The sequence below is a fragment of the Lacerta agilis genome, chromosome 17, assembly GCF_009819535.1.
Source record: "Lacerta agilis isolate rLacAgi1 chromosome 17, rLacAgi1.pri, whole genome shotgun sequence".
NCBI classification, from domain to species: Eukaryota; Metazoa; Chordata; class Lepidosauria; order Squamata; family Lacertidae; genus Lacerta; species Lacerta agilis.
In genome coordinates, this window is record NC_046328.1 from 39,519,808 (window position 1) to 39,535,017 (window position 15,210).

At 50.3% G+C, this 15,210-nt stretch overlaps 1 long non-coding RNA gene across 1 annotated transcript; it reads left to right on the plus strand.

Annotated features, from left to right (window-relative positions):
- Positions 1 to 696: 696 nt before the first annotated feature.
- Positions 697 to 10,839, plus strand: LOC117039013. Its single transcript, XR_004425728.1, has 3 exons — positions 697 to 1,017; positions 3,273 to 3,277; positions 10,824 to 10,839. It is a non-coding gene; the product is annotated as an uncharacterized LOC117039013 (long non-coding RNA).
- The last annotated feature ends 4,371 nt before the right edge of the window (positions 10,840 to 15,210 follow it).

A 15,210-nucleotide genomic window follows, 5' to 3' on the forward strand; every position in this document is an offset into this window, starting at 1 on the left:
TGCCTGCAAAAAACCATTTTAGCCAAAGGTGCTTGTCTTGTGTCTGTGGGGAGGGGGTGAGTCTGCCTGGGGGTTCCCCCACTAAGCTTCGCAGTTGCCTGTTCCTGCGAGAAATATCCCATTTTATCTGCCCCACAATGACATCATGGCAGTGCTATGGGAAAAATTCCGGGGGGAGAGACTACTCAACAGCCTAAGTAGTCGGGGTGCAAGTCCCCCGCGGTTCCATGCAGCCAGTAAAATAAGGAAGTTACAGCCAAGTAACAGAGGTCAGTAGACCATGATCTTTACTGATGCGCAACAGGTCCCCCCAGGAGTTAGAACCCTGAGCATGGGGCGACCCCCTCTTTCAAACCTTCCTTCTTTCCCCCAGAATACACTTTGAGAGGCACCATTGATACATCATTACTACATCACTGGCATGTCACAAGTGGGGAGGGGGAAACAAGGGTCACACCAGTTTAACATTAGGTCACTTTATCCGATACTTTTCCCAACACATCGTAAGAAGTACACAGTAAAACCCTTGACATCTCCTGGCCCTCAGGACTTGTCTGGAGATGGGCTTCCAGAACACCTGACTTGCTCAACTGCCTCTGGGGGTGTCTCTGGTTGCCCCCCCCATCACTCCCTGGGTGGGGGGGGGGCCATGTATGTGCTCTCACACTTGGGGAATTGTGGCAGGATGCTCTGTTCCTGCTGCCTGCGTGACTTCCTGCTTCTTGGTTCATGGAGGGAGGTGGAGCCCAAATTCACCTTTCTTTAAGGGTTAACATGGCGTTGGAATGAGGAGAGTCAGTTAAAGTATGGATTTTCTATGAATTTATAAAGCTAGGTATCTTCCCTGAGCTTTCAAGTCGAAACAGCAGGCAACTGCGATGCCGTCGAAACCACCCCGTTTCAGAGCAGGTGGTCAGTCTGCTAGTGGACCTCTGGGTGCCTCGCAAGGATTTCTGACTCCTGGTGGTTTTCCCAGAGCAAAGCAACAAAAGGCTAAGTTTATACATCTGAACTGGGGTGGCTGGGAATGCAGAAGGGCCATGAGCTGCATCCAGTTCTGGTACTCAGAATAAATCCCTTGGCTCTGACTTCTTTACGGCTTAAGTGTGTTTCTTCCGCACCTGGTGTAGTGGTTAGAGTGCTTGGCTAGGGCTTGGGGGAGACCAGTCACCCACCCTGCGCCTGCGCTTCCTTACAGGGTTGTTGTGCGGATAAGACCGGCGGCAGCGAAGTGTCTGTGGCCCCTTGACCTGCTTGGAAGAAGCAGGTGGGATATAAAGCTGAGATTCCTGCATTTCAGGGGGTTGGACTGGATGACCCTTGGGGTCCCTTGCAACTCCAGGATTCTATGATCAATGCAACCAATCAATCAATAGTGGTGGGATATGGGTGCGGTCCACCCATCCATCGAAAAAGGCAAGATATAAATGCAATCCGTCAATTGTAAATGCAAGCCAGCAGGCATAGCCAGTAAAAATAGTAGATCCCGCAGGCCTGAAGCCTCACCCATCCTGGTCCCAGAGCAGCTGTCCTGGGCAATCTGGCTTTCGACAGCCTTTCAGGAAGTGACAGGATCCTGGCGTGCCACTCAGCCAGCGGGAGAATCTACCCAGAAACCGGCGTTGTTATTTTCTGTCCGCTCAGGTTTATTTTTAGATCTGTTCCCATGCCGAGCTCAGCAGGGCCACGGGGCGGGCAGAGAGCTCACACAGCCCCAGGGAGGACGTGCATTTCGACAGACCTCCGCAGTGGCTGCTTGGGCTTCCTTGCCGGTTCACCAGTCTCTGGGGCTGATGTTTGGGGTGGGGGTGCTTTTGAGGGGTGGGGGCAGTTCAGAAAGAGAAAGGGGTCACGGATGGTGCAGCCTGGCAGAGCCAAACGGAACAAGGGCAAGCCGATTCGTTTAAAATAGATTTAGTAGAGTTGGGAGGGACCCTGGGGGTCATCTAGTCCAACCCCCGGGAGCCACAGATTTGTGAAAACTATTTTAATGGGGAGAAATGTGATTTCTTTTTATAAAGAAGATAAAACCCCAAAATGACGCTGTTCAGTGTTTTGGCGCTTGATGTCAACGCGGCTTAGACACTTCTGCATTCATTGGCCAGAACAATCCCGGCTGGGCGAGAACAGGCGTCTTCGGAAATAATTAGGTAGAAAATGCAGGTGGCCAACTCCAAACTCCCCCCCCCCCCCAATGCAGACGTTTGAAGAGAGGAAAGGGAAACTGGATGCTTAAGGAAGGCACCTCCAGGGTGGGAATATTGCTGAGGCTACGCCACGGCATGCCCTGTAAGATGGATTTGGGGCCAAGAGATTCCTCAGTTTGGAAGGACAGGAGTCGTCGCTGCCCCCCTGCTATATTTTCTCATCTAGGGCATCGTTTGGGGTGGAGTCGCTGCTGCTTCCCGGCCAATGCTGCCATCTAGAGGCCAGCAAAAGGGGCTGCAGCCTCCTGGGCCCAGTTGAGCTGCAGTGCCCCTCTCTGGCCACTCTTGCAGGAGGCGCTGTAGAGCCACTATCAACACTTCTCCTTCAGCCTGGCTAGCACACACACACACACACACAGAGAGAGAGAGAGAGAGACTCTGACCCAGGCCAGACTGGCCATTCGGGATCCGGATCCTTTCCCCCCAACATTCTCTTGCCAACGTGTCTCAGGAGGGCAGGAAAGCTGCTTTATACCGAGCTCTATTGCCTCACCTAGCCCAGTGCTGCCCGCACTGACCGGCAGCAGTTCTCCAGGGTTGCAGGCAGGGGGCATTCTCGGACCTACGTGGAGATGCTGCCAGTGGGGATTGAAGCTGGGACCTTCTGCATGCCCGGCAGGTGCTCTGTCCCTGAGTTATGGCTCTTCCTGTTTACGTCAGCCCTTTATACAGAAGCATGAGGACTAGCACCTTTTATTTGGGGGGGGGGGCAGAAGAAGTTGCCTCCTAGTGAGCCAGACCTCTACCTGGAGGTGTGCCTTCAGGGACTGGAGCTTGTTCCCAAAGGCTCAGATTCTGCTGCCACAAATTCCTTTTTTGGGATTGCTCCCCTCCCTCCCCTCCTAGCTTGGCGAAGCCTCGTTCCTCTCCTCTGCGGTAGCCCCCCTGCAAAGAAAAAAAGATGGAGCTGCACTTCCTAATTAACGCCTTGCTTTGTTACATATGCCTCAACAGTACCCGTTTCCCAGACAACCTTGTTTTATGGTAAACCACCCCTTTCCCCTCTTTGTTTTGTTTCTGTCTGGGCTTTTGGGGAAATGCCTTGGTTAAAAAAAAATTGGTTAGGGGGAGTTGCTGGAGAGAGTTGTTGAGCCTTCAGGGGTCCGGCCCCCTCCTCTCTAAGTAGGGCATCAACACAGGCTCAGGTAGTGAACTGGTCATAATTTTGAAATAGCGTGGAGGGCGAAATGATCTATTTATGAAAAATATAGACCACTATTTCGTTAAAGCACTTTCCAACAAAAATGCATGGAACCATACAGTTACAAACGGGCGTCAATTAAACATGGAAGGGTGTCTTAATTGCTTGCGTAGGCCTGGCAGAATAGGAAAGTTTTCAACAAGTGTTTAAAAGTTAGAAGGCGCCTATTGATTCTCCAGTTGCAGAGAGTTCCGCAGGGCTGGGCCAATGACACTCAAAGCTCAGTTCCTTGTTGCTGTCAAATGAGCCTCACGGATTCATGGAAAGACCAAAGTCTGGATGATCTCAAGGACAGAACTGCGATATAAGGGTTCAGACTGTCCCTGCACTACCCTGGACCTAAGATGCTCAGGAAATGGTGCATAGCACTGTGGCTGGAAAGGGTGGAAGAAGTATAGGTAGCTCAGGGACAGGGCATCTGCTCTGCATGCAGAAGGCCCCAGGCTCAATTCCCCATGCTGGGCACGTGCCTCTGCCTGAAATCCCAGAGAGCCAGCCGTTGCTGCCAGTCCGTGTGGGCCACCTTGAGCTAGTTAGGCCCAGGGCCTGACTCTGCATAAGGCATCTCCCTCTGCTCCACGTGTCAGCTGCAGGGTGGACTATCAACTTTGACATTGATTCTGTTCCTCTTTGCTGGAAATGGGATAACAGCGTGCTTTTGGGGAGTACCCAAAATTTATTTGGGAGGAGGCGTGTGATTGCACACTGCCCAGCAATCTGTTGAGTGTTTGATTTAGCTGGGGTCAGGCTAGATGACCTGCAGGGGTCCCTTTCAACTCTACCATTCTATGATGCTGTGACTGAGGTCTCAAAAAGATTCTGTATGCTTGGGGCCTTGGGTTCCTGCATTGGAGGGGGTTGAACTTAATGGCCCTGGGGTTGTCTCCCTCCCCCCAACCCAAGAGTTCTTTGACTCTTTCCTTCCAACTGACTTGTACAGGGGTCAGCGAACTTTTTCAGCAGGGGGCCGGTCCACTGTCCCTCAGACCTTGTAGGGGGCCGGGCTATTTTTTTGGGGGGGGGATATGAACGAATTCCTATGCCCCACAAATAACCCAGAGATGCATTTTAAATAAAAGGACACATTCTACTCATGTAAAAACATGCTGATTCCTGGACCGTCTGTGGGCCGGATTTAGAAGGCGATTGGGCCGGATCTGGCCCCCATGGCCTTAGTCTGCACACCCATGGACTTGAGGGTGAAACTGACAGAGCGAGTGGTCCTGTTTAGCTAGGAGAAAGGAGCCCCAGTGAGCTCAATGATGCTGACTCCCGTAAGACTGGAAATAATGTTTGGAGACCTTGGGGTGGGTGGGAGGCAGCGGCAAACTTGGCCCCCGCCTTTTCTAAGGAATTGTTTCCGTGTGGACACTAATTCGCGTAGTCCCTTTCGTAACCGGCTTCTTCAAAGTGGACCACTTCATAGTCCACGTCTGTCCGTTCCCTTGTGACAGTATATTGTGCAGATTTGACTTTCTTGAAATGATGATAGTAGAGGAAGAAGAGGGGGGCGGGCGTGAGGGTGATTTTTGCAACGCAGAAGCAGAGCACCATGAAAAGTCCTGCAGAAGGGAGAGGGACAGATACTTGTTTCATGTTTGTTTATTGGGAAAAATAAACAAGCATAAAAATTATTTAGCCCAAAACACAAATTCTCCCACGTGCTGTGCAAAGAGGATTGGCTTAAAACCACCGGCTCGTCTGGAAACAAATATAAGGACGTGGGAAGAGCCTGCAGGATCAGGCCCGTCTAGCCCAGCATCCTAATCTCTCAGGAACTGGATACTCTGAAGGACCTAGGAATCTGGACAGATTCCTTAAAAGCACAGGAAGAGCCTGGCTGCTGCCAGATCAGGCCCATCCAGCCTCCTCACGGTGGCCAACCAGGTACCCCAAAGGGAAGCTCACTACTAGGATCTGAGTGCAAGAGCTGCTCTCTCACTCCTGCAATTTCCAGCAACTGGCATTCAGAAGCACAGTTGCCACCAGTTGTGCCTAGCAGCCCTCAGTAGCCCTCTCCTCCTCCATGAATTTGTCTCCTAATCCTCTTTCAAATCCATTCAAATCGTTGGCCATTGCTGCCTCCTGTCCAGTGGGAGGGAGTTCCATAGGTTAACTCTGTGCTGCTGTGAAGAAAGTACTATCTTTTATCCACCCTGAATCTGCCAGTGGTCAACTTTCTTGGATGCCCATGAATTCTAGTTTCAGGAGAGGAGAAAACCTTTTCTGTTATCTGCTTTCTCCATGCCAGGCGTTATTTTAGAAACTTCTGTCGTGTCCCTTGCACTGCATGGGGTTGGACTAGATGACCCTCGGGGGGCCCTCCCAACTCTACAGTTCTTTGATTCTACGATTCCCTGAAGGCATTTACCTGAAGCCTTGACCCCGCAGTCTTCGTAGGGAGAGATGTCCTGTCTCACCTGGACCCCAAGAGCCTCCGCGCCGCATGAGTAGGACTGATGTGCATCTGTGGGGTGCATGACAAGGTTGAGCCGGCTGCTTTGGGAAAGGGGGGCCCCCGTCGCTGTGAGAGTCCAGTTGTAGGTCACGTTGACCATCTCCCCAGCACCCAACTCGCAGGACAACGTGCAGGAGCTGATCTCCCACCATGTTTTGGTGATGTTGATGCCTGCAGAGGGGCAGGGAAAGGTGGCGGGGGGGGAGATGGACAAGAATTGGGGGACAGGGAAAGAAGCACATCATTCTATTCCCTCTCCAACCCTTTATGTGACTGAAACTAGCCATAGTGAGCCAACCGTGTGATGCAGCAGCAAAAAAGGCTAAGGCTGTTCTAGGCTGCATCAACAGAAGTTTCGTGCCCAGATCAAGGGAAGTGATAGCATTGCTCGATTCTGCCTTGGTCAGACCCCACCTGGAGTCCTGCATCCAGTTTTGGGCTCCTCAGTTTGAGGGGGGTATTGAAAAGCTGGAGCGTGTGCAGAGGAGGGTGACTGAGATGGTCAAGGGTCTGGAAGCCAAGCCTTAGGCGAAAAGGTTGAGAGAGTTGCAGAAGAGGAGACTGAGAGGAGATTTGATGGCCATCTTCAGATATCTCAAGGGTTGTTGCCCCATGGAAGACGGAGCAGGTTTGTTTTCTCCCGCTCCAGAGGGCAGGACCCCAACCGACAGATTCAGATTACAAGAAAGGAGATTTCGACTAAACTAGGAAGAACTTTCTGCCGGTAGAGCTGTTCGACAGCAGAACGAACTCCCTTAGAAGGTGGTGGGCTCTCCTTTCCTGGAGGAACAAAATAGAAAATTCTTTCCAGTAGCACTTTAGAGACCAACTGAGTCTATTTTGTTTCGACTATGGCAGACCAACACGGCTACCCACCTGTAACTTTCCTGGAGGGTTTTAAGCAGAGGTTGGATGGGCATTTGTGGGAGATGCTTAAACTGCGATTCCTGCATTGCAGGACTAGATGACTCCTGGGGTCCCTTCCAGCTCTACAATTCTGTGGTTCTATGTTTGGGGAACCTTGCTGAATGATGTCAAACCGGGGACACCCCCCCGGGTCCCCTCCTGGGGGCCGCTTTGGTGCTTACGATCTGGGACACCCAAACAGTGAGAAGGTGGGTGAAGAAAGTGGATAGAGGAAAAAAATTCTGTCTAGAAGCTTAGAATTGTAGAGTTGGGAGGGACCCCGAGAGTCATCTAGTCCAACCCCCTGCAATTGCAGGAACCTCAGCTAAAGGATCCAGGACAGATGACCATCTCCCATAACGCTAGAACTTGTGTCAAAACAAAATAAAATTTTTAAAAAAATTCCTTCCAGTAGCACCTTAAAGACCAACTAAGTTTGTTCTTGGTATGAGCTTTCGTGTGCATGCACACTTCTTCAGATACTAGAACTTGTGGGCATGCAATTGAAGCTGAACGTTGGGAAATTCAGGACAGATAAAGAAAACCTTTCTTCCCACAGTGCAGAGTTAACCTATGGAACTCCCTCCCCCAGGAGACAGGGATGGCCAATAACTTGGATAAGAGTAATGGGGGGGGGGAGGAGATTCATGGAGGGGGAGGGGGCTCTGTTCTGCCTCTACAGTTGGAGGCAGCAAGGCTTCCGAATGCCCCTGCTGGAAGCTGCAGGAGGGGAGAGCTGCTCTTTCGCTCGGATCCTGCACGAGGCAACTGGCTGGCCACTGTGAGAACAGGAGGCTGGACCAGGTGGGCCCACGGCCTTGATGTTCTGACGAAATGTACTTGCAATGTCCTCTCGGGAACCTGAAAGTTTGACTCGGCTCTTCGTGGAAGGGATCTGAGTCGCTGAGAGGAGCAGGTTGGTTTCTTATCACCAGAGATGCAGTTGAGCCCATCGCAGGAAACCAGTCCGAGGCACGGCATGAAAGCCTCTAGTCACGCCCTGGGCTCTCAAACTGCGTTCTGGTTTTGCTCACACGCACCCATGCAGGCGCTTCCCCATTCCTGTTATCTTTCTATGCGAAGCATGCAACTGTTTTGGCTAATTGCTTCTCTGAATTTGAGGGGGGGGGTGAGGGGCTGCTGCTGGCCCTGGATTCATCTGCAGGATTTTTTTGGGGGGGGGCGGGAATAGAGCACTGGAAAGTGGGGAGCAGTGTACTTTCTGACCTCCCCCAAATAATAGTACATGCACATTTTGCCTCGTGAGAAGAGCCTGCTGGATCAGGCCAGTGGCCCATCTAGTCCAGCATCCTGCCCTCACAGTGGCCAAATGCCCCTATGAAACTAGGAACCCAGATAGACTGCCTCTGAACCTGGAGGTTCCATAAGAACAGAGGAAGAACCTGCTGGATCAGGCCAAAGGGGGCCCTCAAGTCCAGCCGCCTCTTCTAACAGATGCCTCTTTTGGGAAACCTGCAGGCAGCACCGGAGCACGAGAGCCCTCTCCCCTCCTGCCATCTCCAGCACCTGGTATTAGGAGCATCGCTGCCGCCCTTATGGAAAAATAAGGGGCATTATTGAGGATGTGGGGGCAGAGCCCTCTTCTCCTCCACAAATTTGTTCAATCCTCTTTTTAAAGTCATCACTGCCTCCTGCAGAGGGGAGTTCCACAGTTTTAACTATGTTCTGCGTGAAGAACTTTATTTTGCCAGTCCTGAACCAAGTGGCTTTCTCTGTAGCCCAATATACAGACCCCACATCCTCAGTAATGCCCCTTATTTTTCCAACCTATGAGCTGAATCTCTCTAACACTAACTTTCCTCTCACCTACTCCACCCGGCAACATTTCTCTGGAGATCTACTGATGCCACAAATAGCAACTCCCGTTAGGAGTGATCCCCGCATTGCAGGGGGTTGGGACCCTTGGGATTCCTACCCAACGCTACATTTCTACGATCCTTCATTTCCCAAGGAAGCCTTGCTGTGCCCTCGGAACTTACGAAATATGAACAGTGTGTAATTTTTTAAGATGCTCTCGCCGGGGACAACTCCCATCACGACTTCGTAGGGTCCCCCGTCCGCCAGGGTCAAGTTGCGTATCTGCAAGACGCTCTTTGCCCTGGAGAAGCTCACTCTGCCAGAATACTGTGCGTCAATGACAAACAAGGGTTCCTGGGGGCTCCACAGAGCCAGTGCCTTCTTCCTCGACAAAGACTTCCAGTTCAAGACGAGCGTGGAGATGTTCTGGGCAGGAATCGCCAGGGGCAAAGTGACAGACTCCCCAAAACCTTTGGTGAGGTGCACCCCTTCCGTGTCATCCAGCCCTGGGGCAACAAATCAAGAAGGGGCGAGGTCAGTGCCGGATTTACGTATAAGCTAAACAAGCTATAGCTTAGGGCCCCACAATCTGGGGGGGGGGGCAAAAAAAATTTAAAGGAAAAAAAACCTGGATGTACATTTCCAGAATATAGGATAAAAAACAAATAAAATAAAACCTACATACAGCAACAGTGTTTTGTGTTGTGTAGGCTCCTATGATGTAGGTCATGGGCCCCACCTACTAGCCTGCTCCCTAAAATATCACTGGTTTGCTCATTTCTATATATAGGGTGCCTGTATTCTGCATGGACTGGTTGCAGGGCAACATGTGCAAATGGCTTTAGATACCTATGAGGTCCATAAATTACCACATAGCATATATTCAACATGGAAAACAGCAAAAAAATGTTGTTAACAAAGGACAGCTGGACATATAAAGGGCCCCATTACCTCTAGTAGCTTAGGGCCTCATCAAACCTAAATCTAGCCCTGGACAAGATGTTATCCCCCCCCCCCCAATCTCTGAGTGGTAAGAGATTTCAAGTGAATTTTTTTTGTACAAGGAAGGTCCCTTGCTACCCTCACCTGACAAGATCCAGCTTTAAAAAGAAAGGGTGGAATGAACATATGACTCAGGGGAAGATGGATAAGCCCCCCACCAGCAAATCCTTCTCAATGTTCACTGTTGAATAGCCTCCCTGAAAACAAATGGGGGGGGGGAGAACCCTCAATAAAGGCAGGATGCCATCTAACCTCCAGCTGAGCAAATCAGGATGAATGCAAAAGAGGAGCCCTATTTCTCCACGCACATTGCCTGCTTGTACCTGAACCCCAAAAGGCTCCCCAAGAGAGGAGCTCAAATTTGTGTTGGAAATGTAAAAGGAAAGAGGGCATACCTTTCATCATATGTGGTGGTCCTGTGGGGTGGTAAAAGCTTTCTGGGAAATGATATATAATGAGTTGAAGAAAATTGGAAGAAAACTTCTGTTAAAAAACCAGAGGCTTTTCTAAATATATATAAAAAAATAATAAAAAATTGTCCAGTAGCACCTTACAGACCAACTAAGTTTGTGTTTGGTATAGGCTAAGTTTATTCTTGGTGTTTGCATGCACACGAAAGCTTATACCAAGAACAAACTGAGTTGGTCTCTAAGAGGCTTTTCTGTTAGATATACTAGGTGAGGAACTACCAAAAGAAAATAAAAGACTGTTTATGTTTGCAAGGACGGCAATGAGAATGCTTCTAGCACACAGATGGAAAGAAGTACCGACCGAACTGATGGAATACGTAGAAATGGCCAGACTGGCGGGAAAGATCAGAAACTAGGAAGACCCAAGTATTCTTAAAAGATTGGAATAGCTTCTTAATATACTTAAAAGGCCATTGTGGGCAGTTAAAATCATTGGCAGGGATACAGTGACACTTGTAAAGGGAAATGAACTTTGGTTACTATGAGTATGCATAACGGTAAAAGATGCAGGAAAAAAGAAAAAGATAAAATCTTTAGAATTGGAACCCATGGGGGGAGGGAAGGAGGTCTGAAGGTTCGAAAGAACCTTTTTCATTTTTATGTTTTGGAATGGTTACAGTTATTGTGTATAACCTTATGTAAGGTTATCTTTTGAGAGAGAGAGAGAGAAGGCAAGGGTGTTGCATTATGGAGCCGAGAGAGAGAGAGAATTTAACTGAGAGTCTCCCAGATTTTACTCACTTGCAGCTTGGAAGGTGCAGAGGAGGAGGAGGAAGACGAGGGGATCCATGCCGGTCTCTCTGGAGAGATTGGGGCAACGATCAATGTGCGAGGAGCCTGGGCAGCTCAGTGGGGCAGCCGCCTCTCCTTCTCCTTTCTGCAATTTGGCCCACAGCAAGGGTGGGGAGTGGCTTCTTCCTGCACGCCTTCTTGAAGGTCAGGCCAAGGAACCCAGGGTGGACCTTGGGAGCATGTGTCCCGCACCGCAGGGTTGCCAGAGAGGCCTCCCTTTGGGCTCTGAACACCTTTCAGAAAGTGCCAGGGGACGTCCTTGCTGGTTCTGTGTAATGGAAGAATGAATGATCAGAGGTTTCAGAAGTTGAAGGACCAAGAGCCAGCCTCTCCCGACGTCACGTCCTTAGGTGGGGGGCCCCGGGCGGGCCACAGGGCTTGGAGAGAGATCTAAATCGCTGGGCCGTGAGGGGGCGGGGTGTCCATCAATGAGCAGCTTGACACCTGGTAGTTGTGAGGTTGTGCGCACACCATACATTTGAAGCACACTGAAAGCACATTTCGCTCCTCAAAGAATCCTGGCAACTGTAGTTTAAGGGCACTGGGAATTGTAACTCTGTGAAGAGTAAGCTGCAGGGCTCGAAACTGAAATGTGTTTGTTTGGGGTTTTTCACGAAAAGCAGCAGAGAAGTATAAGAAGGCTGATCCCGGCTATAATTTGCCAGAGACGCTTTTGCAGCCTGCAGACTCCGCACTCGGTTCTGCAGTCCTACCCAGCTGCCCACTCGGATGGGCCACTCTGGGCACACGTGTTGAGCCGAGATGCCAGGTGAACGAACGGTGAGCCTTGCAGCGATAACACCGGGCAGCTGGACAAAAGGCTTCCTTTCCCCAAAGAGTGCTGCCCGCCCCACAGTGGAGTTTGTGAGTCACCGATGAGGCGACCACAAGCCATCAACTGTCAACCTTTCCTGGCACACAGATAAGGAGAGCTCGGAGCCAAGATAAGAAGAGCAAGAGCCAATCTGCCTTGGCATCTTGCGCAGGTGGCGTATGATTCTCCCCTTTCCGCACAAGAAACCCCCCAAAATCAAGATATGGGCCCGCTCTGCAAGCAGGGCGGCAAAGAATGCAAAACAGCCCCTGTCGGAGCTGATCAAGAGAGGATTGTAATAGCTGGATGAAGGAGGAGTCTTCTATATATATATTTTTTTAAAAACCAGAGAATTAAATGTGATCTTCAAAAGTCTGGGGAATCCTAGACTTGTAGAGCTGGGCAGGAACCCCAAGGGGACTCTCCTTCCTTGGAGGTGTTTAAGCAGAGGTCAGACGGCCATTTGTCATGGATGCTTTAGTTGAGATTCCTGCACTGCAGGGGGTTGGACTGGATGACCCTTGGGGGTCCCAGCTCTTCCGATGTCCTTATGGGGAGGTTTGGCGGTACAGGAGGCCTGAGGTTCAACCCCTGAGGGGATCTCCAGACAAGGCTAGGAAAAGAGTCTCCTGCCTAAAGCTCTGGAGAGCTGCTGCTGCTGCTGCTGCCAGTCAGTGTCAGCCACACTGAGCTAGATGGAGCCAATGAAGCACCTTCTTCTCTTCTTGCTCACCTTATCAGGTCAGGTGATGGCTGCTCGGATCTGCTACCAATCTCCCAAACGATCGCTGCTGTTTCCTGATTGCGGGGAGCCTTGGGTCCCAACTGAAAGAATAAAACCAGATGAGAGGCTTTGGTTATCTGCTGCAAGCTGCAAGCTGGGAAGGCTGCCAAAGCAGAGCCCTCCTTTCCTTATCTGGGTCCCCCCCCCCCTTCTCATCTATCTTTGGCTCATAGCACTGGCCGTTGGTGTGGCTTGCGGTTTTCTTGCCAGCAGGGAGAGAGTTGTACCTGGGGCCGCTGCTTTGAGCAATATGGTGGTCCATAAGAACATGAGAAGAGCCTGCGGAAGGGAGTTCCATGGTTTAACTCTGCTGCGTGACAAAGGATCTTCCAAAGTTCAGCTTCTTCTGAATCTTCCAATGTTCAGCTTCACTGGGTGTCCATGAGTTCTAGTATCATGAGACGGGGGGGGGGGGGATCCTTTCTCTGTTCACTTTCTCTACACATGCATAGTTTTGCAAATATTTATCAGGTCGCTGCTTCCTCACCTGGGAAACCCAGCCAGATGGGATGATGATGATGATGATGATGATGATGATGATTATATTGGAATCTGAAACCCCATCCCTCCATCTGCCATCTCTCCATCCAAGCAAAGCCCTCTTCTGCAAGCTGAGCTGAGCCCAAACTCCTAACATCTCCCCTACTGATAATCCTGCCCTGCCGATCCTTCCCCATGTCTAGCAACCACCTCTACATCTTGTGGCAATGAGTCCCCAGGGCTCACAGAAAAGTGAGTGTAATATCAGGCACTGCCTGGCAAGGGACGCAGCTTCTTCTCTTTGTCTTCCATGTGGAAATGCCGGTGGGGGTATTTTCAACGGCCAAGAGATCGGAGCGCCTTGTTGGTGCTTGAGGTCTATGTCCTCTTATGAGGGGACTTGTGGGATTGGTGCCCTCTTAGGCCTTTTTATCCAACCCCCCACCCCACCCCCCATGTTGTTCTGTGCCCTCTTTGTGACAGGCAGATGAAAGCGTCTCGCTGTTGCTGTTATCAGCCTGACATCGGCTGTGATCTGCAAAACTTAAGCCTCGCTAAGCTACCCAACGGAGAGAGCGTAAAACACCCTCTTCAAGTTGCGAGCCTTGTGGATTAGCCCGGTCTAAAGGGAGGTGGCCCTTTGCCTGCTTCTGCAGGAGTCAGACTGTGACAGGTCTGAGCATCAATAAGCTGGATCAGGCCAAAGGGGGCCCACCTAGCCCAGCCTCCTGTCCTCACAGTGCTCAGCCAGATGCCTGTGGGAAGGGAAGCCCATAAGAAGCACCTGAGCACACGAGCAAATCTCCCCTCCTGCAATTTCCAGCAACAGGCATTCATAAGCATGGCTGCTGCCTCCGACTGGGGAGGCAGGGCAGAGCCGTCGTGGCTAGCAGTAGCCATCGATAGCCCCCTTTCTCCTCCATGAATTTGACGCATCCCCTTGCAGAGCCATCCAAGTTGTTGGTTGTCACTGCTTCCTGCGGGAGAGTGTGGGACGTTGCGGTCAAAATCTAACAATGTCTATTCTTCCCAGTTAGTAGGTTTAGGTGCAGAAGACCACAGAGCTGTATTGCTGATAGGCAAAGACTCAAACCATAGAAATGTAATTGGGAGAGAGGGCTCTGTGTGATGTCATTTTCCCTCCTTTCCTGGGAAGGCATATATAATTTCCTGTTCCTCCCCCCCCCCTTTCTTTGAGTAGCCATGAGGATAGACATGCTGTTTGCTAGCTCCAGCCCAGACAAATGCCTGAGGCTGTTTCTATTGTAAATATAAGCATTTTACCTGCATAGTTTTTACTGCTGCCGTGTTAAGGATAATGGTCTAATTTCCTGAAATGGGAACGTTTGGTTAGGTGAATTTGCTGTGTACTTTTAGTATGGTATTTTTTTCCTTTGGCTGTAGCTCTCTCATGTGATTGGCTGACTGTGAGTCACATGGGAAAGGCATTCCATTCCGTTGTGACTGTTATTCCAGCAACTGTCATTTTTTAACTGCCTTTTCTGCTCTTCTCTCTGTGTGCGTGAGGGAGAATGGCTGAGAGAGAGAGGTTTCTTCAGGCTCCTGAGTGCCTGTCAGGGTGATCTGCCTGAAGTCAAGCAGACAGAGGAAGATCCCGAAATGTTAATAGAGAGAATCCTGTGCAGGAACAAAGTGAATAAGCATGAGATTGTAGGTATGTTATTCTCAGTTATATCTTTATGAAAGGAAAGTTCTTTTTGAATATGAAGAGTCTGGACATTGCACAACATGCTGCAGCTGAGAACCAAGGCAAGAATATGAGTACCTGTAAGTAATGCATATTTAAAGCTGATTCCCACGGTCTGTTGCCTGATTTCTTTGTTAAGCAAGTTAAAGGAAAAGGGGGGTTCCACTTGCTTTGCAGTTGGACTTACTTAAACGAAGCCTTCACAGCTGATTCCTACATGTTTCAGTTTTGCTGCTAGGGGTGGGGCTTTGGAACTCTTCAGCCACACCCACACTCATGGGCGCCTGGAGGGATAAATCGCAGTTAATATATCCTCTCCTACCTATGAAAGCGCCACAGAGAGTTCCCTTGTGCCATTAAATTGTTAAATTTGTAGTTGTATAGCTGAAGGGGAGGTAAAATATGGGTGGGAGTCTAGGGATTGGTGGTGGGGCACCAAGGTGAGGTCAGAGGGAGAAGATTGGCAGGAGGGACAACGGGCTTTAGTGAGCAGGAAGAACCTGTGACAGGGAGCAGTTCAGACTCCGAGGCTGAAGCAAAGGAGGGGGTCAAGGGGCTGCTGAAGAATTC